At 35.7% G+C, this 18,918-nt stretch overlaps 2 protein-coding genes across 4 annotated transcripts in view; one reads left to right on the top strand and one right to left on the bottom strand.

Annotated features, from left to right (window-relative positions):
- Nucleotides 1-9,540, bottom strand: part of LOC105678495 (golgin subfamily A member 6-like protein 24) — a 43,139-nt gene extending 33,599 nt beyond the window's left edge. For both annotated transcript variants that reach the window (XM_012377904.2, XM_012377905.2), the window contains exon 1: nt 8,547-9,540. The gene's annotated coding sequence lies outside the window, so the exon portion shown is untranslated. The remainder of the gene's footprint in view (nt 1-8,546) is intronic.
- Nucleotides 1-18,918, top strand: part of LOC105678497 (uncharacterized) — a 91,311-nt gene that overhangs the window by 48,107 nt on the left and 24,286 nt on the right. The gene's annotated exons all lie outside the window — the stretch shown is intronic.

Here is an 18,918-nt window from a genome sequence, read left to right as displayed (position 1 = left end):
TCCGTGACAATGATGCGCACCGCCGGTCCTTATCTACTGCAGCAGTTATTACAGTCTCGCCAGGCAGGCAGCCTCGTCATCGTCGGCAGGAAGCCGCTATGATATTCATTGAGCCAAATGAAAAATTACTTCTCGTATTATGCGCGAGTATATTCGAGCGAAGCGAGCGAACAAACGCGCGAGCATATTCGACTAATTGTACGCGCGATTGAAACGCGCGGATATCAATCATAGTCAATCGCGTGTGTTGATCCCGAGTGTCAAACCGCGATGAGACGCGCAAAATGGATATTACGGTCAGAATCACTTAATTAATTTTCTTCTTGGATGCCTGCTCTATTTCCTGACCTCGTACAAATCGCAGCAATCGATATTATATACATATACTTCGGCTATATGAAGGGGAATCGTTCGTTGAAGCATCCAAAATTCTATTCCGACATGAAATTTAAAATATTCAAAGTAACATAAATGTCAAAAATTTTTTTTTATATTTCAAAAAATACGATTATTATTATTTATTTATGAGATTTATTATGTTTGTTTTATCATGTTCCGATAAATATCTTTTCTGATTTTTTTATAGAATTTTTTATTTTTGTGTTATATGTATTTTATATTTAAAAAAAAAAAATATATTGATATTATATTTTATTTGAAACTTTTCCCTATTTCAGATAACGTCAAAAACTGATTGTTATTTATTTATTTTACAATATTTTATTATTATATCATTATTAACTTATTAAGTGAGCGGGAATTAAAATGTAGAGGCGTTAGATTTTTCGCAAAATGGTGTGGCCATTTTGTAACGAGCTGATTATCTCTCTGTGCGCGATTTGATTATTTTGCTTTTGCTGCTGCAGCAGCAGCGCGGCAAATAATCCCGAAATTCGTCGCGGTATCCAGGGGAATTTCCTGCGTTGCGTAATCGTGGATAATTAACCAACACCACCACCGTGTCTACGAGGCGCTATGCTCAGGTCATACGATTTGTCCCGTCACGAGTCGAAATTTGTATTTGTACACCGTGGCCAACATTTTCGAAGGTAAATGCAAATTCGTTTGTCACAATTCGATTAATTAACTTCCCGATATAAAGCTATGTCCGGACTCAATTAACTTTTTAAAGGTCACGTTTTCGATTCATTTAGTCCACTTAATAGCGTTCTGCTCTCTGTTTTGTGAGATTTCGACATTTGTTATAATTAAAATAGAATAAAATTATATTAAAAGAATAAAATTGTGGCAAAATTTCCCTTAATTAAATTGCTTTGCTCGATTTAATTTTAAACTTTATAAGTTTTGTAATAAGCGTACATTTTGTTTTAAATAAACATAAATTTTTGAAATAAAAATTTAGATATAGTTAAATCAATTCTATAGAGTTTTATATCGTCGCACTTGTTTGACGATTGCGAGAATATTTTTAACGAGTTGTAACGAGTTGTAAATATTGATGGCTCGTCAATTGAATTTGTTAAATTTGAGGAAAATTAGTGAAAATTTGCTTCGCACATACAAACGACGGTCCAATAAGCAAGACAACGTAATCGTATCGATTACAGATTTCTACGTACTGTGTTTACTGCATTCGGAATACAGCGTATTTCATTATAAATGATATATCATTATAAATATTATCAGATTATGGATTGTCTATTATTATGTTATGAAAGTTTAACGCGAAAAGTCAGTTAACATAGTCCGCATGTGAATACTAACTATTTGCCGTTTGCGCGAACAATAACGCACTCACGAGATGTTTTGCACATTCGTTCTGCGAAGGATACGCTAACTTTAAGATATGCATTCCCGTAATGGACGAGCTATTCTTGGACTTGGCACTTCATTGAACACTAAACTGTACGCGTTTTACAAACAAGGCGAGACAGATTAGATTACGGGCCACGAGTCATTACGGGCTTTGGCACCTCTCTTATCACGGCTCGCGCCCGAGCAACTCGTTCTTATCGTCCCGCGCGCGAGTATTGTAAGGATGGTCTCTGGTTATACTTCATGAATACACACACGTTCCGCATGAAGCGTCCGCCGGATAAGGCGTGAAATATGTCTTCTCCGGGACAAGTACGGTTCTTCAGAGAAATCCTTTTTGCTTCGGCAATAAAGACCGGCTATTATAAAATTCGTGACGATACGCAAGTTAACCCAATAAAGCCCACTACAGTGTGACATATCGCGCACATTTATATATTATTCGTTAATTTTAAATAGAAATAAAAATCTGCACCATTTTTTAGCGAGCAATTACGATAAAGGAGAATTACTTTTTTATCAAAATTTATATGGTTGTAATATTTCGTGAAATTTGTCTTGTTTATGAACGCAATTGTTATCTGAAGATAGCGAGGCGTACATTAAAAAGGATAAAAAAAATGTTGAATGCATACACTGCATTCTCGAAAATTTACCGACCACTGAAGAACCACCAGGCCGAATCTCGTGCTTCTGGAATAATGATTTCCGCGGATGCCGGCCATTGCCGACACTCTCGGCCGTTCTAACGAGCCGTTAAACTTTCGCAAATTCCGCAATGGTCACATCCAGAAATTCTGAGTATTAGTGGTGGATGAAAACCACGAAAAAGATTTTCGTAATTTGATTTATATCTACGACGAGCATTTTCCCGGTCATTTCTTCGAGATTTTCTCGAATTTTCGGCAAAATTAACGGGTGAAAAGTAGATAAGTTTGTCGGGGTTACAAAGTCAATTGCACATTACTATAATATTGCTCTTTGATGGTTGCGTTAACTATTGCATTTTTATATATTGCTTAAATACACATTTCTATTAAATATTATTTTGAGTTTTTTTTTAAATAAAAAATTTACAAAGATTTTCTTTTATATTTTTTTAATATATTTTATTATTAGTATTTTCGTAATCTTTTATTACATTTCTCGCTTACACAATATAATTTTGTAATAATTTATACGTTCCAAAATTCAAGTTTGTATTTTTTTCCGATAAAATGTACCGCAGTATTCGTAACATAAAACATCACATAAATAATGTAGAGTGCAAGTTATCGTGAAATTGATGCGTTGCTACTAATATGCCACTTGGGGGGCATGCGTAGTGCAGCATGCATAGGCCGTAACGTTGGAAGATTGACGAGCGTTATGTGACTTGCAGGTGCACTTGGTTAGATATATTTCGCACTGACAGATCTGCGACCGTACATATATAGAGAATACTCCGTGAATAGTAGCAACAAAATAATATTCCATCTACAAAATTTCGTGCAATTTAAGGGAATTCTATAAAATACATACGAAATACGTGTTTGAAGATTCGTGTAATTTATATATAAAATAACTGTATTATACAGTAACGATGATAACGTTTGCGCCGTAGATCGGCATTGTCATTGTTCGATATATACTGAAATTCCGTATTCGCGCTAAAGCCCAAATGTAAATTTGTACATCGCACAATTTATGGCGTCGATAGAAAATACAGCATCGATTAAACGCGAGGGAAAATGTAGTTACGCGCGAAATGCATTTACTTGGTAATCATGGTAAATGATAATTCACATTTAGATATATAATGCACTCACGCATGTAACATTCCAACTATTAATCGTATTTTACATCATATTTTTCATTGCAAACAATATTAGAAATTATCGACATTATTTATATAAACATAGGTATATAAATAAATTTATGAGATGTATGCGCGTGTAAAAATGGGAAAAATGTGATATTTCGAAAATGTGCCATAGCTTAAATTCCACGGCATAAAAGTATGACATGAATGAGATTAAAGACAAAATAATTTATCTGCGTCTAATTGCAAACATTTAAGAAAACTCTCTCTTTCTCTCTTTCGTTCTCTGCACAATATAGAAACTTTTTAATACTTTGTATATTTTAAGCCATCATTATCTCTCACTATCTCAACAAGAACAAAGTAACGCTTTATCCATTAAAGTAAAGCATGCCTTTATGCAATTTTCGATACGATATTTCTTTGAATTTTTTAAACGTGCCGATTTCCAGTGGATAACTAACGCGAAGAAAATTCTGCTTTTCGTATAATCGAGAAAATTGAAAATTTCGAGTATTGTGACTCAGCAATATGCACATGTGTGAACACGTGTTTCTTCTTCATCTTGCTTCGATTGCACTTTAACTTCAAATTGCACTTGGCGCATGTGGATTCTATTGTGCGAATATTGACATTTCCGCATTTTATCATTCTTATTTTTAAATGTTGTCTTTCTTATCTTTACTTAGAGTAAGTAAATTTACAGTTATTGTAATATCTTAAATAAGTATTAATATACAAATAATATTTATACTGCATGAATATTTAATTGCAATTATTACTGCAATTATTTAATTTTTAACAGTAAAAAAATTATTTATTTACCCACAAAATAAAATTTATCTAGTTTAATCAAGTAAATTGCCTACTTAATTTACTTTGTTTTTGTTGAATGTAAAAATATTGAAACTAAATGTTATATTTTGAGTAAAAATTCTCTTGCTCTCACATGTGTGGTAACATGTGTTTGTTTTTGTCTGCGTTGTCTTTTTGATGCAACACGAGCTGGACATTCTTTATACAGGCACGTCGACGAAATGTTTTATTCCATAACATCCCTTTGACAATTTTTTATCTGAGAGATGCGCGTTTATATACATTGGATAATATACAATCCGCGAACCGGATGTATCTAAAAAAGCATAGGGCCTCATACATTTATTCCAAACTTAATACGGATGCATTTGTAAAACGCGTATGCATATCATGTTCGAAATTTAAATTTATTCAAGCAATAATTCATAAATCGGAAGAATTTTCGCGCAATCTTTATATATTACGCTACTATGTAATGTAACAAATACATAGGAAAATATTACAACGGACACTTGATCTCTCGATCTTGAATAATACAAATGAAGCTCTTTCTTCCTGCTATCTTCTAATTATCCTGCGAAAGCAACACTATTCCCGGTTGGGAGTTCGGATACGAGAGGGCGATGTTTCTCGAACGCAGCTCCGATATTTAGCATTTATATACGCGACGTAACCGCGTTACTCGGCTACATGGTGCACCCCCTGATCGATAAGCGTGCGGAGGAGGAGAAGGGTGGGTCCAAGGCGCGCGAGAGTGGATTTTTTGTCGCAATCCGCGACAGCTTGATAGCCGTTCGCTCGCGCCGCGTGCATTGATATGACGTGAGGGTCCTGGGGATTTATTGTCGATTTTACAGGGCGCTTCGCACGATCCGTTCGTCGGGAAAATTTCGACTGGCCGGTCGAACGCGCCGGGCTATCGATAAGCCGCGCGATGCACCAGTAATCTGTATGCGCGCGCGCGCGCGCGCGCGGTACAACATATACATATCACTAAAATACACCTCTCGAAAGTTCGAAGATAATGTTAGCGAAACGATGAGCTCGATCGGCATATATCTCCGCCGTGATTTTAAGAAAACGATGGAAAACAAACTTGCCTTGAAATATAAAAGTCAGCAAGTACAAAAATAAAATTAAACAATGAAACTTGTCTGCGAAATAACGTAGATTTTTATTATTTACTTTGGAATATGTACTCTGTTGTGAAAATATAAATTAATTATCTAAGAATGTAGAAATTATTTATTATAATTGCATTTAATTGTCTCGACTAATCGTGTTTGGAGGCTTTAATTGGATCTTTATTACTAAAAAGTACGTGAGAGAAATTGCTATACGCATACCTGAAACACGATAAATTCATTAACCAAACCCGTTCTAATTACCGCGATAATTGAACTTAATTTCGCAATTTTATTTGCTTTAATTGCAATCTCAATTACCTACTTTTCATTGTGCTCATTCATTAGTTCGCAACAAAGTAGTTTTGCTATTAATATCCCTTGTCTAATAAATTATCGCAGCGAGTTTCTTTTATCGTCATAAACGCGATCGTTAAAGATGATTGACAGTTGAGATGTGTAATATTATTTATACGTGAGCGTGAGGATGATACCTCGGCACGGTTCTGTTGACGCAACCTCGAAGGAATCGTTTCACAGACGCGATTAAATCGCACGACCTTGCCAGCAGGGCTCAACGTTGCTGACATAACGGCATGTGCTCTCAATGACAGTCAGGAACGTCGTTGTGACTTAATAGCATCGACTGCTGGCATGGAACGAGCGCGTGTCCATCCATGCATCCGTGAGATCATTGCCGTATTCACCGTGTATATTTTTTAGCAACGTGGGAAAAATAAACGACCGATTCCAGTAACCGGCCTTGAACCAGGTTTCCATAAAATTAGATCGCGCAGTATGAGAAGGTTAAAGATATGTGTGCTCTTTTATTTTTCTCACGTACAAAAATACACAATTTTGCGGTGTATATTTTGCAACGTGATGTTAAAATTAAGCAGACATTGAATGGAGCATGATTCATTGTTTATAGGATTTTACTTGAATAAAATTACGATAGAATTTGAGATTGCGGGCTTCAAATTTGAGATATTTTCGCACAATTGAGAATAAAATTGTAAATACTTTGTATATTGCACGATTTCTTTCTTCAGTTATATTAATTTAACGTTTCGAACGAAGGATACATTTTATACATTCAATTAGAATTTATCAAATAACATATTCCAGAGGAATCGAGGGTGGAATGAGCTTGAGAAAAGCGAAATTGCGACGTTTCTTGGTGAAGTTGCGGCAATTTCCAATCACACAACGTGACGGTATTTGTCGCCTTAGGCAAAGCGCCACTCTGTCGTAATTATATGTCCGTAATTATAGATCTCACTCATGCATGAACGGGGGGGAGACAACAGTCCGGAATGCGCGCGTGATAATGGCAGGTTGATAATGTTTCAATAAACAGGCTCTTTCTTCGAGGATCGAAGTAATGATAAAGAGCAACAGTAGGCATCTCGCGTGGGCATCCTTTTTTATCTCGTTGGCGTCGATTAGCGATAATTCACGATAATTCCGCGCGATAAAATAATGTCGGCAAAATCAATCAAGCCGGAAGTTTGCTTATATCAAGAGTCAAGATAGCGAATAATTGCCGGCTATTAAATTAGATGATAATACACCTGGCGCGCGCACGAGGCATTTTTTTCTAGGAATATATATTATCTTCTTCAATATAGACTTTTCTCAGATTTATTATGTAAGATTAAGCAAAAAAAAGCTGCAATTTTTTTTTCATTATGTATAATTAATTTTGATACACCGCGGCTTAACTTCCGATTTGAAATTTTAGTAGATTCTGCGGTTCCTAATGGTTCTTCTTAAACCATTAAACTATTCATGACTCATCGGGGACATGGACCGCAGTAAAACCGCAATGTGTTAACCCTGCCGTTTTTTATACAGAGTTTATTGGAAAAATTCATGAATTGAAAAAAGCATGGAATAACAAAATAAAAGAAACTTTTATACAAAAATCCATTATGAAAGCTTACGTTATAATTTGTAACAAATTTACAATGAAATTGTTCCATGAAGCACGATACAATAACAGAAATTGAAGCTCTGATAAAAGTTTAACTCTATTTAGTCAGATTTTGTATCTAAAACTAATTTTTATGTCTTCAAACTTTATAATATTGAATTACTCAATTATTTAAATAATTCATAAAACGAGCAGTCGATTTCAAGTTTCCTTTCTCGATGCACTTTTTATCATGTTTTATCGTGTATGGCGGGATAACCCTGAAGAAACCGGGTATCATTTCATTCTTAATTTATGTCGAGGTCTCACATATTGTGCAATGAAAAACATGTTGCTATCTGTTTGAATCAAAATCTTTTGATAGGAGTTAGTTATTCCAAATCGATTGAATATCGATAATTACATCGTCAGGTGCTATGTTACGCGACTGCATGCCAAAATTTCATAGTTCCTGTTAATCAACAGTTATTAAATTTGCATAATGCCTTAATAGGATTTTCGATTGATCTCCATTTACGATAACGTAATTAAAGTGCCCTCTGTAAATTTCTGTGCGAGTATCGATGCGGCCGCATTTAAGCTTATGCAATCATGCGGATCATTGAAGTCATTAAATTTTTCCAATAAAGTCAATCTTAATGATTGAACACATAATCATGTTATACATCAAGCTCTTAACATGTAAAATATATGAAAATTATTTGTTGTTTAGTTAGTGGAAAGAAAATTTGAACAATATAATGTAAATCAGACCTAAAAAATTACGAAAATCGAATTAATATAAGAAAGAGTAAGCTGTTAGGCTCAACTAAATATTTATACGAATCTATCTATCTGTTATTTATACATTAACAGCAAATGTTTCGATCACAGATGTGACTTTCTTCAATCTATCTAAATTCTAGATTTTACTGAAACTTCTTTTCAAATCTAACAATAGAATTTTACGAATTTTTTCATAAACTCTTCTATTTATTTAAATAACAAAGATATGGTTTCTATTGTTGTTTTGTTGAATGGCTTACTTTATAAATTCGAATATATTTTAGTACAATTTAAAAAGTTAACGTTATATCATAAAATTTGTACTTACTGGTCTGTCAAAATGGGCTCTGAGTGATTCTTCTTACTGACTCCCCGGTAACAAATCTCATCCGTACAAGCGCAACTTGCCGCACGCGTGCACTTCTCTGTAGATCACGTTTCTCCAGTCACGCTTGTTTATGGCGCATTTCAAGTACAGAACGACGCTTTCCCCGCGGCGTATTAACCCGCGATGCACTACTCAAGCTAAGACGCTGAAATTTACTCTCTCGTTGCGGAAACTCCGCGTCGACGCCTCCGGCACTGAACGCGAGTCCGTTCGGCTCTAAAGGTAGTCCCCGCCGCCCGGTTTTAACGGCAATCCAATTTGCAGCGATCGATGCGACTGCAGTCGGGAGCGCGTCGGCCAGCCGCGTCGAAGAATCTCGCAATCTTCTTCGGGGTGGCGAGTTCCGGTCGATCTGTTTCTAGGGGAGCTAATCGACTGAATGGGCTCGACGTGGACGGTCGGGCGTTATACGGTTACGGCGCGGCAATATGATAGGCGATATGTTGGTTCGCTGAAGTGTCGATTCTTGACTTTCACGAAGTTGAAATACGGCTCTCCCGAGAGCTTTCGTTTCGGAATCCCGGTTACTGCGGTTCGTCGAAACACCAGATCGAGATTCGTAAAGCGGAGAGGAAACTTGAGAAGTAAATTAATCGCGATCGAATTATTCCTCGGGTCGAACTCTCAACTTCTCTGCCGAGAGGAAGAAAAAAAAGTCTTTCACAGCTTCTCGCGAGAAAAGTACGACGCGAACGGTTGTCGATCATCGGCAGGAAACTTTTCGTTGTCGCTCGTTGGAAACATCCGCGTCGCGTTTTTTAATAGCGATCCGCGGAGTTTGATGCTCAAGCGTTAAGTGTGAAAAATGCGTTCGTCATTCACGGTCGGTCGTGATCGCGCGTTTTTCACCGTCGTCGGTCGAGGTGTCACTGCTTCGACGTGCATCTTCGCGATTTATAAAGCCTCGCGTCTCTCGTCTCCGGCGGCTCTTTGCACGCCGCGTGTGTGTCAGTCCGACTCTCGTTATTATTCCCCTGCCAAGTGACCGTTTCTCCCGCCACGCCAGTGTCGTGCCGTTACCACCCACCGTCACATCGCGTGTCTATCCTAAAGCGTAAAGCCCGAATCAAACGACATAATATTTTACAATTCATTGTGTCGATTGTTATAGATTTTTTTATCGCTTGAAAAGCACAAAAATGTGAATTTAAAAACTGATTTTTTGGAAACACGAACAGGTTTGCAATTGTGGATGGGCATTTTGACAAGTAGATACATATTAATAAATTATAGATAAAGTTAAATTGAAATTTAAGAAACAAAATTGGTTTTCGGAGTTTGATTGGCGTTTTATTAATCAATTTTTATTAACATATAAACGCACTCGATCTACATTTTGTATACTTAAATACAGTTGCACAAAAATGTGTCGCATTAATTAAGATAAGTTGCAAAGTAAATCACGAATTTTTGTGTGATCTAGGCTTAATATACGCAATCAAAGTGATAGGCGTGCTATTGGAATTATTTAGAACGAGATATTCATTTTAAAAATCAATGCGTGTAACGCTAGTTAACCTTAATTGAAGTTAACTAAATTCGTTCTCTTGTAGATCGTAGATACGATCATGACATAAATAGAAAAATACGATACATCGAGATTAAAGCTAATGAATGTCGCAGGAGTCGGCAATATAAAAAGCTGATGTGTCATACGAACCATTGATGGAAAAGGAAACATTGGTAAAAAAGTTATTACAGTAGCATTCTGTTTTGTTTAAATTATTTTTAGATGTTAGAAAAATATTATCTTTAAACTTTTATATTTTGGTTTCTTATACTTTTGCTTTTAATTTAATTGTTCTTATAAACATAAAAGTTTAAGGATAATATTTTTCGACATCTAAAAATAATTTAAAACAAAACGTAATAACTTTAAAAATAGAATAAAATAATTGCATATTGTTGGTGCTTATTTTTAAATGCCGTAAAATAGCAACAAGTTCTCGCACTTATATTCTCATAAGCGAAAAATGCCAAAAAGAGAGCAAATCCTCTTAAAATGGAGTCAACGTACATTGTTTGGATTATCTTTGCAAGGACGAGCAACAGATTTTTCTCATAGACTTGAAAGCTTTTTGTTTCAGTCGCGAAAGAAACTGATGATAAAAGTTTCAAATAAGATGGTTTGTTTTAACTTCTTCTTACGATCTCGTTAATCTACAAAGTAACACGCTCAGCGACCTAATTTTACGATGACATTTTTATCAAAGTAAAACGGTACATATAAAGGTTTGAATAATTTGCTAGGCTTTGTGCGTGTTCTTTGACAATTTATTTTGACATATTATTAAAGTGCTAGAGAATAACAATAAAAAGTTAATTTTTGTTGGTATAAATGATTTTAGGGATTTAACTTGTACAAATTTATAACTTTATGGTTTGATTTAATATTCAGCTATTATATACAATTATAAATTTCACAATTTAGTGTTGCAATTTAGTGTTCAGTTCTATAATACTCTCATTGTTTTAATAACGTATTGAATTTAACATAAACAATTGTTAATTATTAATTGTACGTTGCATTGCACTATCCGCGATTCATAAAATTGATATTGTTGGAGTATTGTCATACTTTGCTTTAAACGCTTCTCATATTCGTCATTTATATTAAACGAGCTTTTGTCGGGCAAACAAAACTCAGAACTAGACACATCATACATTTCATTCGAAAACTGAGAGGAAATACAGTTCGCAGCGTTTAACTTTCCGAGATGACAATGCAATTTTTATCATCCATCAAAATTAAATGCGCCAACGTTAGTTTGCACGTTTGGGAATGCTTATCTTTGCTCGGGAACGAAGAAGTTTGCTGCTGTTTCATAGCTTCCTCTCATGCGTCATTTTGCGTGGGAAAGCTTTGTGATAACCGATAACAGTCTACCAAAAGTCTGTTATAAAGTGCTCTGTATGATCATATTGTGTGTGCCGTTAAAAAAAATGGTGTACATTACTCTTATTTTAAAATTATATTTACAAAATTATATTATTTATTTCAAAAGGTTTAAATGTACTTGTCGTGACCGACACGTCGTGTAAATGCGTCGACTTTTTTATATTCGCATAAATGTGTCAGCTTTTTATATTTATATAAATGTGTCAACTTTTTTATATTCTTTTTTCGTGCAAATTATTACTATTGCGCTTGTATTTAGAATGTTTTATTTCCAATGCGATCGCCACGTGTGTTACTGCGGTTTCTACTGTTACACACACTGTGTCAGTAATTATATCGCCGCAATTTCTTTCCACTCTGCTCTTTTGGCATCTCCTCCGATGACAAAGGAGTCCATCGTACTCGTTATCGCTCTTCCGACTTCTCGGTCGAGGTTCGCCACGATTCTCTGTTTCCGCGGTGACAAGACAGTTTCGGAGCAAGAAAAGATAATGTTTCACACGGTAGGTGCGTATATGCGGTCCGTTTCAGCGCGAACAATGACGCGATAATATGTCCAGATACCGCTGACTGAATTCGCTCGAAGGAATGTCGTCTCAGACGCCGAGACGTAACGTTAACGTAACGCGAGCTCGTCGGGCACATTAAAATGGTCTCTGCGCACGTGCGAATAAATCTATTCGTGTATCCTTGTATTTGTGCATTAACGATCGCGCCGAGTTCGAATTGATGAGAACATGCATGCACGAGCATTGGTTTGGCACGAAAACCACACGTTAAATTAATTAATTAAACGAGTTTGTTAACGGATTTAACCGGTTATTTAGTGATGTTTGCGAATAGCATAATATTCAATGTGCCAATACGTTCGTTTATTAATAATCCAGAAAGTTTATCAGGATTTGTATTGCATTTGTAAGAATCGCTTTTTATGTTACAATTGTATATCGTGAACTTTGATTATTGCAGATCGATGAAATTCAAACAATCGCATTTTATATTTTATTTCTTTGTGACACTGAAAGCCATAAAAAAAATTTTTTTTATTATCCAATTTGTTAACCTGTCTAAATCGTTTTATCATCGTAAATTAAAAACCGATGCAATTGAAATTTGATAGCTCCTGTAGTGTTTGTGATTCACAATTTCTTCTACGAACTAATCACTTACAAGGAAAAACGGGTTAATGTGATATATTTTTCTTCCGTTTACTCTAAATAATCTCGTTATCTTGCCGGACATCGAATTAATTCCACGATTGGTGGGTGCGGATCGGCTGCGGTCGAATTAATCTTCCCAACGAAGGAAAATAACGAGTTCGGTATTGTTGCGGTCGCTGCTGCATCTGGTCTGTCGATACGCGAGAGAACTGCGGCGGACGTGTGCGCGTCCGCCTTTTTATTTTCAATCGAAATGCGGATTGCAATCGCATCGGAAATTCACTGATTCTCATCTTGCGTATCAATGCGATAAACGCCGGTTACAAATCAATCTTGATTTTAAATTTAGATACTTATTTTATTCCGTTCATGCAGTCCGAATTAATAAAACTCAGAAGTGAATGGAAATTTGAAATATTTTGCACAAAACTACACTCTCTCGTCGTTAATAGTTTTAAAATATATTGTGTATATGTGATGAGCGTCAAATCAATTCTGCGTACATTATAGAATTTAATTACGAATTTATCTAGGATATAATGTTGCTCATATCAAATTCTCCGAAATCCTAAATTCAACTTGATCTATATTTAATGTTCAATCTCGGAATAATTATTAATCCACGATATTTGCCTCAATATAGTGGCGAGTATTGCGGATATCAAGAATGAAACAGTAGACCGATAAAGGATTAATGGTATCATTAGAAGATTTAAACTAAAATCTCATTTTGCGATATTTATCGTTTGTTATTTTATTTATGAATTTATCTTGTCAACATTCACCAGATATATTCATCTTTATACAAAAGTAACCATCAGAAATTATCCATAATTTTTTCAAGTATAACATAATTCTCACATTGCGGATAATTTCTGACTTATCTTAGTATATTGATACGCAGTTTTTAATTTAAATATTTTTGTTTCTTATAAGCTTTTCAAGTAAAAATGCTTGTACATATTTATTTATTTATATTAATTATTCGTTAATTTTAAAAATTAGTAATACAATTACCAGTCTTTGTAAATTAAAAGTTATTTATATCTTCTGCGCACATGCGATACTTGAGATGAGAAACTTCACACCGCATTTTCGAAAACAGTCTATAATGTTTATAATGCGATGCTTAAAATACACTATGATGATTATTTTCACAAAGAAGCGCTTCGAATTGATAGCTAAACTTAAGAGCCATTGATTATTCATAAATTTACGTCGCGTAATCCCGACCTCGGCTTGCAATCGCGAAGATTAGGTTCAAGGGTACGCCATGCAAATATGGGCGGCGAAAGAGCTCGAAGCGATAGACACGAGCGCGATCGACGATGCGCACTACGCGGGGTCACATCAATACCTTGACGAAGACGCTTTAGAAAGCCACCGAACAAAACTATTGTGTGAAAATTGTTGTTCAAAATTGTTGTTAGAATTTTGTTGACAAAAATTCTTTTGTGCGATGAGAATTTTCGGAGAATTCATCTAAATCGAAAAAGCTTTGGTTATCAAAAATGAAAACTAGAACGTTCAAAAATTGCTGTAATTATAAATACACTTGTGCAAAAATTATAAGCGTTTCTTTAACGTCTATACACGGATAATTGCAACTACGCACTTTTTTTCAAAACCATAAAATTTTCAATAAATTTGCAAGCGCACGGGAATCGATTGTCTTTGCCATCAACAACGTAGTGCGCGATTCTGAAACAAGTGCTTGTACTCGCCGCGAGAGCTCTCGTTGCAGAGTCACAAAATGCATCGACCCGAAACGCCACGGCACGAAAGCAATCCACGGAATTTAATTAAGCCCCGTGCTTTTTTCGACCACGAACGCGCTTCCGTCTGCGTGCCGGCTAAAGTGGATCTATACGAAGATTTCTAGCCTCAAAGACATAATGAACTTAGCTGTAGAAAACGCGAAACCTTAAGCGAGCTAAACGTAATAATGGACCTTACTTAATTAAAGCGTTCTTCTCTATTTCGCATTCTTAATGACTGAAAATTAAACATATCTTTATATATCGAGAGAAATTTATTCCTAGCGATGCTCAACATTAACAATTCTGTTTAATAATGAGACAATATATACATGACTTTTTTATAATAAATAATTTAATGATAAATTTAATTATTATTCAATCAGTATATTAAACATAAAATAACGTAACAATTATTTTATATTAATTATTATAATTAACTACTAACAATTCAGCTGTTATGTTATTCATTGTTATAATTAATTTTTAGTAATTATATTGACTTTATTTATTCCATAAATATCTTACAGCTGAATAAGTAGTTAATGATTAATTAATGTTTTAAATTACATAATTGTTTAATTTGAAAGCGTATATAAATTTTAAAATATTGCTTATATTTTACAAAATTACTTTTGAAAAAGATGCAGTAATGTTTTTTAAATGATAGAAAATGTGCATTACGACTTGCATTGTATTCTTGTCATTGACGTAACGCTGTTAGATGAACTTCCATGTAAACTGTCACGATAGTAATTTATTTGCGAGACCTCGTTGTTGTATTATGGAAATAAGCAGATTGATGGGCTCACTTTCATAAGGGTTTTTTTCATGATGTCATTTTTCTGAGTATACTAATTCACCAAATCATTCTTCCTGGAGCGGAAGAATGATTTGGTGAATTAATATACGCAGACTAGATAAACGGATCTGAAAAGAAAAATAGACATTTTTCGCGTTAGATACATAAATTTTATATCATGTATATTTTTTCAAACGTTATCTTAAAATTAAATGCTAATTAAATCAGTTTTGTTAAATTTACTCTTATCTTCCACATTCATGAAAATAATGAATAATCATTAATTATCTAACGTAACAAAATTACAATTACAAATGTTTTTATTACAATTAAGTATAATTAAGAATAATTTAATTAAAACTAATTCTAACTTTTTACACTTTTTCTTCATCTTTCTTAACTTTACCATTTTGATCATCTAATTTGAATGGTTTATTTTTGAAAAGAATTATGAAGTTCAGTGTATTTTGAGGAAATGAAAACTATCCGGATATCCGTCAGTCATGTTATTTCTTTGAAGTAAAACAAAATGCAAATCACGGTCTACGATAGTAGAGTCAGTTAATCCGGATCCTTATTCCTTCCTTTCTTTTCAGATTTCTTCGTGGAATCATGATAAAACGCGAATGACTAATGATAAATATTAGTCGATTCGTTGCATTTATCAAGAACTTATCATTCGGTTTTACCATTGAGTATAATCGAACTTATTAACGTTCTTTTTTCCGACTTTATTAATTATAATAAGCATGCAAACGCAACAAATTTTTAATACAAAATAAAATAATGCGTACGTATAATTTGTATTTACAGCGTATAAATAGTTCAGCAAGCTGGGCAAATTTGCAGGCTATTTATATTTTCTCTACATGCATAAGCATACACGCACACATACATATACACACTAGCCATAATTACGCTTTTAGAATTTATGGCACGCGAGTTGCGAGTGTGGTGAATCGCCAGTGTTAACCAAAATTGCCGCGATACACCTTTCGAGCCCTAGGCTCGCGCGCGACTTTGGGTGGGTCTGATGAAATATTTCGCGGTATAATTAGACGGTAAATTCTGTCGTATTGTGCGCGGTCTTCACAGATTCCATCGGACGCGTTCACCGCAATCGCCGATGTAAACTACGATTTTCTTCGCGAAACATTTCATTGTTCTCCGTAACAAATAAAAGTGTTCCTGTTTGCTTTTACTTTAAAGTGTAATATCTGCTCTAAATGGAAGTCAAAGTGACTTTGTTTGTGTTAATATTTTTTTATTTGTTCCGCCTACGGTGTCTTTAATTTTATTTCGCTTGTTTACGTTGCAGTAAATTTTAATTAACACAGCGGTTTCAACAAAACTGCTCTTTAACATTGCAATTACTACATCCGGTTTAGCAAAAAATGTATTTCTTTTATTTTTTTTTATTTTAATGTAAATGTCCTTGTGGGTGTGCAGTAAATTACCATAATTTTTACAATTGCCTTGTTCTCATAAAGCGGCAAAAAACGGCACTAAATTCTAGAAAAAGAAAAACCACTCCTTAATTACGCAGCAAATTATACGATCAAGATTGCGATGATGTGAGCAAAATGGAACAATGGAGATCTGGATCGATTTCTTCGTAAAGATATCTCTAATTCGTTTGCAGGATCGAGACCTCGAAAGAAGGCAAAGAGTTATTCACTGTGACAAGTGAATGACGAATGCAACGAAGCAGGTTCTTGATTACTTAATGACTCCACATGAGTGCATCGAGTAATTACAACATTTGTGCACATATTCTACTGTAATACAATAGTTTACACGTCAATTACATAACGAAACGTTAAGTCGCAATGATGAACGATCAAGCGTAGAGTCAAGGCCATCGGTGACAAAACCACTTAGCGGTCGAGATAATTCTTCATGTGCACTTAAAGTAAAGATAAAATCATACACACGGCTCGATAGGAAAGATATTTCATTTATACGCTGGCATAAAATTATCTGCATAATCGTAGAAACCGTTTTTAAAAACACGGCGCAGCTCTCATCTCGTGAAGTTCGCATAATCGAGTGACTGGATCCCTCGGCACGGTACTTTTTTTCTTACTTTTCCGCTTACCGTTTCCTTCCTTCGAGCGAGCGGCCGCGAAGGATTTGCGCCGGCAACCGGGTGCAGCGGAGAGGCGAGGAGAGAAGGCAGGTGCGGAAATCCGATGTCCGTTTCAATTCTAATTACGATAAAGCCGACTTTAATTGCGCGACAGGATTCGCGGGATGCAATAAGAACGCCCCTTTGTGCTCTTAATGGACAGGGCAAAAAGGCGCCTGACCTCTTCTACAAATTATAACCCTCCCGTCGCGAATATAACGCGCGCGGACAAACTGCGCCTCGCGCGGCGCACGCCGTGATTCATCGTCGGTGGCGGTGATGCAAATATTTGAGCAACCCGTTATCTCGAGGGACCACCGGTACGCCTTTTTCGCGAGGCTCCCTTTTTATCTCACCCTCTTCTCCACCAAGCCCCTCGTTCGTGTTTCATTCGCCGCGAATTCGTGGCCAACGACAAGCTCGCGGGTATCGTAAATCATGGATATCGGACGGTGTCGATTCTTCCGCTTCTCGCCGAGATCGCCATTAGAGGGATACTTGATATACACCACCCCCGCGACACCGAGAAGGGTCGGATCGTTTTCACGCTTCATTATCACCAACTTCGTGCATGTGTGTGTGCAAGACGGCGCGCCGTTATGATAATCGACAAGCGTCGATCGATGGAGACTTTAAGTGGCCGGGACTTTCATGATTAACGTGGACCCGGGATGAAATTTCACCGCTATTGAAATTTTTTGATGGAAAGAAAGGAAGATGGAAGAAAGCGACATTATATCTACATAAATTCCTGGATTTGGATAAAAAGGAGATTCCAACCAAGCAATTTTATTTTATCTTGTTAAATTTTATTCACATATTTGTCGCGCGCGACATGCGCATAATTGGCAATACGGAAAAGTTACATATTTGCAATTATAAGCAGAGTAACTTTATAATGAAAAGGTAACACGGAGCGTGTTAAAGTTATCCCGAAGAAATCTGGAACTCGTCGAGATAATCGACTATTAATAATTGGCAAGGAGCAGTCCTTGCTGTTCGCGCGCGCGCGCGCTCGTAATGTATTGCCTTGTATCACGGCACATGGGTGGAGTCCGGCGGAATGTTTCATTGTTCTCACTTAACTGCGCAATGTCGCGCAACATTATTTTTATGATTTCGCAATATGCGTAATTCGTTTATTGGAGTCATCGATGCAATCATTCAAAGGTGCGCATTTAAGGCGCACAAATTATGTAATCGCTGTTTCCACTTGACACACAGCAATATTGCAGAATGAGCGGAAAGCGGACGCTTATACAAATTTCAAGTCAATCCTTTTAGTACAAATTTTCTGCCGTGTCAGTAACAGTTTTTAAGTCGTAAATGAAGGAAAGCCGAGAGTTCTCTGCAAATTAAGCTTCAAAGACAAAGATATAAGACATGGAACATTATCCCTCGTCTAATTTGAAACGGGCTTTATTAGAATTTTAATTTTACGCTCAGCTGCGTCAAGATATCGGATGAGTTTTAATGGCAATTGCTATAATATGAATTTGTAGCATTAACGGAGATAATTGCTGGGAAAATTTATCCATATAATTATATCGAAAAACGTATCATACG

The sequence above is a fragment of the Linepithema humile genome, chromosome 7, assembly GCF_040581485.1.
Source record: "Linepithema humile isolate Giens D197 chromosome 7, Lhum_UNIL_v1.0, whole genome shotgun sequence".
NCBI lineage: Eukaryota > Metazoa > Arthropoda > Insecta > Hymenoptera > Formicidae > Linepithema > Linepithema humile.
This window is presented reverse-complemented; position numbering and strand designations above follow the sequence as displayed.